The sequence below is a fragment of the Lycium barbarum genome, chromosome 9 (genome assembly GCF_019175385.1).
Source record: "Lycium barbarum isolate Lr01 chromosome 9, ASM1917538v2, whole genome shotgun sequence".
Taxonomy (NCBI): domain Eukaryota; kingdom Viridiplantae; phylum Streptophyta; class Magnoliopsida; order Solanales; family Solanaceae; genus Lycium; species Lycium barbarum.
The window spans coordinates 12,553,924-12,561,626 of NC_083345.1; the positions used below are offsets into that span (position 1 = coordinate 12,553,924).

At 33.9% G+C, this 7,703-nt stretch overlaps 1 pseudogene; it reads left to right on the forward strand.

Annotated features, from left to right (window-relative positions):
* The first annotated feature begins 3,322 nt into the window (after nt 1-3,322).
* Nucleotides 3,323-7,101, forward strand: LOC132610583 (putative calcium-transporting ATPase 13, plasma membrane-type; annotated as a pseudogene).
* The last annotated feature ends 602 nt before the right edge of the window (nt 7,102-7,703 follow it).

Sequence of the window (7,703 nt, forward strand, 5' to 3'; positions counted from 1 at the left end):
CGAGCCGATTTTTAAAAAAACGCCTTTTATCCCATTCAATTTTGATTTTCCCCCAAATTGGCCTGAAATTTTCAGTTTTATGTACTTATAAGATGATGATACGCAATAGATTTCAACGTAAAAATCCCGGGGTAATGTAGCTGTGAATGTCAATTTCACTTCTGCGGTTTCAATTTTTGAAAATAAAGCTGACTAATTTTCTCGACATATAAAGTTGACTAAAATAACCTTACAGTCAAACACTAAGTTTTTTCAAACAAAACTTACTTCGGCCACCTTTTCAACACCTAAAATGACGATCCGAACGTCTACGTATCCTTGATGTATTGGGCCTACATTACTGTACGCAGAAAAAAATATCAGGTTCTATATAAAATATTGACGTTTCGGAGTCTTGACACACGACTAATGATTGGTCAAGGTATGGAGAAAAACACTAAGTGTTGCAAAAAATAAAGTTGGCCAATTTTTTTTTTTGGTACTGTTTCTATAACGCAGTATTTTACTGCGTTATAGAAAAAAAAAATTGGTACTGTTTTACTGCGTTATAGAAAAAAAAAATATATATATATATATGTATATATATATATATATATATATATATATATTTTCCAATTTCGTTTTGATATGAATGAAATAAATAAAAATTCATATTTCAAATAAAATAAAAGAAATAATATATATATATATATATATGTATTCCTATTTCATTGGTATATAAACGAAAAAAAATAATTATTTTTCTATTTCGTTTTTATATAAATGAAATACAAAAAAAATATATATATATTTATCCTATTTCATTGGTATATGAAATATATATATGTATTCCTATTTCGTTTTTATATAAACGAAATGAAAATAAAATTATTTTCCTATTTTTTTATATAAACGAAATACAAAAAAAATTATTTTCATATTTCATTTTTTAATAAACGAAATACAATTTTTTTTTTTACTATTTCGCAGATATACCAACGAAATGCAAAAATAATATATATATATATATTTTCCAATTTCGTTTTTATATGAACGATTTTTTTTTTTTTATCCTATTTCGTTTTTTAATACACGAAATTCAATATATATATATATATATATATATATATATATATATATATATATATATATATATATATAATTTCCTATTTCGTTTTTTTATTCACGAAATGCAAAAAAAAAAAAAATTGTTGCATTTCGTTGATTAACTCACGAAATGCAAAAAAAAAAAAAAAAAAAAAAAAATTGTTGCATTTCGCTACAAGTGTAGCGAAATGCAACAAAAATTCCGGCTATGAACAGTGCTTGTGTGGGTATTTCGTTGGATAACCAACGAAATACCCATTATGGTATAAAAAAAAAAGGCAGCCTATTTTGATCTAATGGCTGCAAAAATAAGCCATTTTGGCTCCGGACTCTGTATTGTTTGCCATTTCCTGCCTAAACCTAACTGTCCTAGGTTTGTGACACAAATAAATGGATTAAATTGGCTGTAGCATTTTATATGATACTCGGATACACATTGTTGACATTAAAAGAAGGTGCATTAACTTAGATGCAATACTCTTAATAGCTAAGTTAATATATATAATTGGCCTTATATAGCTTTGCTTACTTATTATGTCATTTCTTTATCATCAGCTCACATCAGTTTTTCATATTATTACTTATATATACATGATAAATTGGTCAAATTGAAAAGATTATAACTGTATAACTATCATTAAGTTCAAAATTAAAAGAGATGATCATATTGCTGAGAAACTTATAATTTCTTTTAAATGTACTTTCTAACTAAAACTTGAAGAATATTACTCTTAAAATCCTACAGAATACCAAGGAAACCACAGCGAAGGGAGTAGAAAGCTGATGAATCAATGCAAAAATAAAGAATAGTCATCCCCCAAGTTATGGGCAAAAAAGGAACATTAATTACATCTCCATGCAAACTTAAGAAGACAGCAAATTAAGCACCTTTTAAAAATATATACAAACAATTGAAAATTCGAGGTATATAAGATCTGATAATACTATGTACGTACCTAAGGTGAAACTAGAAAAGAAAAAGCGGTTACGCGTAACGCATATGTTCGGACAGTGTGGTTTACTAAACTGAAATATCCTGGAAATTCAGAATAGCAGTTATTAATTCATAAATTGATTCCATTGAAGAAACCACTTTGGGTTTCTTCTCTTTTACAGATTCTCAAAACTATGGGTGTTACATATATACTTTGTAAATACCGAATTATTGTATTGAAATAAAACAAATTTGATATTCAGTACGATATTCGATATATGTTTTATTGTCTTTTTTGTTATTCAATATGATATTTAATATTTATAAAGAATACTGAATGTCATATCAAAATACTTAATTGCATATATAATTCATAGATATTAAAGTACTATAGAGATAACAAAATTACTAATCTTAACTATAAACTAATAGGGCCTAAAATCCTTCGGACTAAAACCTTTTAACAAGTACTACTATTTATATAAGAACTTGAATTAAGGTAATTACATAGAGTCATGTACCTAAAATTGGTACTCCACAAATTGTAAGAGCTCTCATCATGGTCGAACTCATAATTCTCTATATTATATGTACGTCGAAGTTGAAAAAATCATAGTTACTGACTTGTTCATGTGATTCTCTCACGAAGTTTAAAAAACAAAAATTCTCCTTTGTTCATATGATTCGCAACAAGTTTCTTTTATTTTTAATTTGTGTTAATTATTTATGTTTAAAATATAGGTTATGACCATATGAAATTTTTCAATAAAAAGTTTCACACGTGGCATGTACACGATGGACAAAATGATGGTGTGACGCCACGATATATCATTTTCAAGCGTCAGAAATTTCACTTTCCAGTGATTAGTATTTTCTGGGCAACTAACACATAGTTTATTAACTTTACTGTTACAAAAAATAATTTATAATTTTAGTATTATAAAGAGTAAATTCAGTAACCATTTGTGAAATTAACCTATGATAGTAGTGTCATGTCACTTTCTTTTTCAGACCAATCTACACTTATTATAAACAATTATATGTGGAGTATAAAATAATAATCCTACTATATCGTAGAAAATTTTAATAATTAATAATCATACTATATCGTAGAGAATTTTACCACATAATAACCCCAATAGCGTGGAAGGTGCTTGAAAACTTGCAAAGAACATACATGTATGCCTGCAAGTGGAAACGTAGCTAAAGTCAACAACCTGACGTTATAGTTAATAGCTAACGCGTACCAGCACAGGCTTATATAAGGGGCTGTCCATAAATCCAACTTTGTCAATCCAGTTCCAAACACGATTTAGCCTTTTCATCCACACTTCCATTATTTGTCCTTTTCTTGTTCCAGTATATCAAAACAACTACTTTAAGCTTAATTATTCCATAAACTAGCCAAGCTCTTTTTGTCATTATACTCCGTCCATCCCAAAAAGATTGTCTTAGTTTGACTTGGCACAAAGTTTAAGAAATAAATAAAGACTTTTGAAATGTGTGGTCCAAAACAAGCCTTAGATATTTGTGTGGTTATAAATCATCACATAAAGTTAAATTGTTTCTAAATATAGAAAGATGCTAATCTTTTTGGACCAGACTAAAAAGGAAAGGAAGACTATTTGTGGGACAGAGGGAGGACTAATTACAAATATTACTTTTCCTCCTTAGTTGTTATGGACAGATTATCCATGATAGCAAACTTGCATTGCCTCTGCATGAACATTGCAGTTGATTTGCCAGCCAAACAAGACATCTCCAGCAAAAAAAGATGCACTTAGCTTTGGCCACCATCTTTTGTTCCAGAGCTTTCAAAACTAAGACGACCAGCACTAAAGCACTGCATGGAGCTGCCTACAATCCAAGAAAAGCTCGTGTATCAACTGATAGAATCGCCATTGATGTTGTTCAAGAACACCCTTTATTCTCTGGCATTAATCAGTCAAGTCTAGCTAAGCTTGTCAAAGATAAAAGTGTTGACAAGCTTTCTAACCTTGGAGGTGTTCAAGGTGTTGCAGCTTCTCTCAAAAGTGACACGACTAAGGGTATAAATGGAGACCCAGAAGATGTTGCACATAGACATGAAGCTTTTGGAACAAACACGTGTCGTAAGCCACCTAATAAAAGTTTCTTCATCTTTGTTTGGGAAGCATTCAAAGATCCCACCATCATTATCCTTTTGCTCTGTGCTGCTCTGTCTCTTGGATTTGGAATTAAGGAGCATGGACCAAAAGAAGGATGGTACGATGGAGGGGGTATTTTTGTTGCCGTCTTTCTTGTCATCACTGTTTCGTCTATCAGTAACTTTAGACAAAACAGACAATTTGATAAGATCTCCAAAGTGAGCAAACATATTGCGGTCGAAGCCGTTAGAAAGGGGAGGCGCCAACAGATATCCATATTCGAAATCGTTGTTGGAGATGTCATTTGCTTGAAGATTGGAGATCAAATCCCTGCAGATGGGATTTTGGTGGAAGGTCACTCTTTACAAGTGGATGAATCTAGCATGACAGGGGAAAGTGATCATGTTGAGATTAACCTTAGCGAAAATCCATTTTTAATTTCTGGCACTAAGGTTGCCGATGCCTATGGCAGGATGCTTGTGACATCAGTTGGCATGAGCACGACCTGGGGTGAAATGATGAGGGAAATTAGTGGTGATTCTAACGAGCAAACACCCCTCCAAGAACGACTCAACAAGCTTACTTCATCGATAGGTAAAGTTGGATTGCTAGTTGCTTTCTTAGTTCTTGTTGTCCTATTGATATGATACTTTACCGGGACCACAAAATATGAGAATGGAATAAAAGAATTCAACGGGAGCAAGACTTCATCGGATGATGTGATCAATGCTGTGGTGGGAATTGTTGTTGCTGCTGTTACCATTGTTGTTGTCGCAATTCCTGAAGGATTGCCTTTAGCTGTTACACTTACTCTGGCTTATTCAATGAAGCGAATGATGGCTGATCAGGAAATGGTGAGGAAGCTCTCCGCTTGTGAGACTATGGGCTCTGCCACCACCATTTGTACTGACAAAACAGGCACTCTTAACATTAAATAAGATGACTGTGACAAAGTTTTTCTTAGAAAAAGAACACGTAAAGGCGGAAAGTCATACAACTATTTCAGCAAAATTTCTTGAACTGTTCCATCTAGAGGTTGGATTAAATACTACAGGTAGTGTTTTCAAGTCCTCCGAACCATGTTCTAGCTTTGAGTTCTCAGGCAGCCCAACTGAAAAAGCAATTCTTTCGTGGGCTGTTATGGAACTGAACATGGATATGGATTAAGTCAAAAGAAATTTCCACATTCTTCATGTGGAAGCTTTCAATTCAGAGAAGAAGAAGAGCGGCGTCCTGATCAAGAACATTACTGATGGCACAATTCGTGCACATTGGAACGGTGCTACTGAAATGATTTTAAGAATGTGCTCTCATTACTATGATCTAGAAGGGAACATAAAACCTCTAGAGGAATCAGATAAGGAAGAATGTGATCGGATAATTGAAGGAATGGCTGCCAGTAGCCTTCGATGTATCGCATTTGCACACAAGCAAGTGTCAGAAGCTGAGTCGAGCAATGAACAAAAACACGGAAATACTCCAGACAACTCTTTCGTTCTTTTAGGCTTTGTTGGCCTAAACGATCCATGTCGTCCTGGCATCAAGAAAGCTATGGAAGATTGCCAAAATGCTAGTGTGAATATCAAGATGGTCACTGGTGACAATGTGTTTACTGCAAAAGCCATAACAACAGAATGTGGGATTCTTCATCCTAATCAGGAAGTAGATGATGGAGCAGTCATAGAAGATGAAGAGTTTCTCAACCTAATAGATGAAGTATGGATGGAGAGAGTGGGAAATATTCGTGTGATGGCAAGATCTTCCCCGTTTGACAAACTTCTAATGGTGCAGTGCTTGAGAAAGAAAGGTCAGGTGGTCGCTTTCACAGGTGATGGCACGAATGATGCCCTAGCTTTAAAGGAAGCAAATATAGGACTTTCTATGGGGATTCAGGGCACTAAAGTAGCTAAAGAGAGTTCTGATATTGTCATCTTGGATGACAATTTTTCTTCAGTTGTCATAGTTCTGAAATGGGGAGGATGCGTCTATAACAACATCTAGAAATTCATCCAATTTCAGCTCACAGTAAATATGGCTGCGCTCGTGATCAATTTTGTAGCAGCTGTTTCAGCTGGAGAGGTACCACTCACAGCAGTACTGTTGCTATGGGTAAATTTGATCATGGACACATTAGGGGCAGTAGCACTTGCGACAGAGAAGCCAACCGAGGAACTCATAAAGAAGAAACCAGTTGGTAGGACTGAGCCACTTATCACCAAGGTTATATGGAGGAATCTAATGGCTCAGGCCTTATATCAGATTGTTGTTTTATTGACCTTACAATTCAAAGGCGAATCGGTCTTTGGTGTCAACAAGATGGTAAACGATACATTGATCTTCAACATGTTTGTTCTTTGCCAAGTGTTCAACGAATTCAATGCGCGAAGCCTGGAGAAGAAGAATGTCTTTGAGGGAATACACAAGAACAAGTTGTTTGTCGCAATCATCGGAATAACTTTGGTTCTCCAAGTGGTAATGGTGGAGTTTCTAAAGAAGTTTGCACATACAGAGAGGTTGAATTGGGGTCAATGGGGAATCTGCATTGGATTTGCAGTTGCATCTTGGCCAATTGGCTGGGTTGTCAAGTACATAACTGTCCCAGAGAGACCAATCTTCAATTTTCTCAGGTTGAATTACTTGAAAGCCTTGATAAATGAGTAGATTTCATATGATCTAAGACATAAGGATGCCTCAGTCTTAGTATCACTGTAGGAAATTCTGCATTTGTTTGTCTGGTGATCAATAATGTTCTTTCTTTTCACCAAAAAAAAAAAGTAGATTTAGGTGTTAAATATATGTCTGTTCATATTCATAAGCTAGTTAGTTCCAATAGTATTAGTTTGTTATTAAATGGTTGATTGATGTTGCATTCTTTTATTGCTCACCACTTGTATTTCCCTATGTAATGTTTTCAAATAAAGAGTTGTACAGAATCCTTCTACTACAATTACAAGATGACTTAACGGGTGTATATAGACCTTTCAGCACATTCTGGTAAGACATATAGTTTTAAGATAGTAGTTGTCAGTTTGTAAACTTTTCTAAAGTCATTTAAGATCTTAGTCCTTTGTTCCTGATTGTAGACACAACATAACTTTTGAAGTTGATAACATGCTAGCTGTTGGCAGCAGAAGATATTTTAATGACTGAGAAGTCTCCTGCACACATCAATTTTCGATGCAGAGCATATATTTACATTTGAAAATTAATAAAATGGCACTCATAATTTTAAATACAAAAGGTTAAGCAGTAAAACCTTAAAACTTGAACGGATCAAGTTTGTCCCATGCTTATCTAAATTTCCCACTTAGCACTCAAGGGAAGCCTACTGTTCAATAGAGACAAAAACACTAGGTGATTTCTCTCTAAATGTCTTAGCTTTGGTGGACAGAATTATCTGGTATCTGTTGCTGGTGGAGGTGGCAGGTATCCATAAAAATAGTCGAGGTGAACACAAACTGACCCCGCCACCACGGTTATAAAAACAAAATATTCCCACTTCTCATAATTTGTAAGTAGTGAAGACAATCAACAAACTAATTTTCGTCCTTCACATC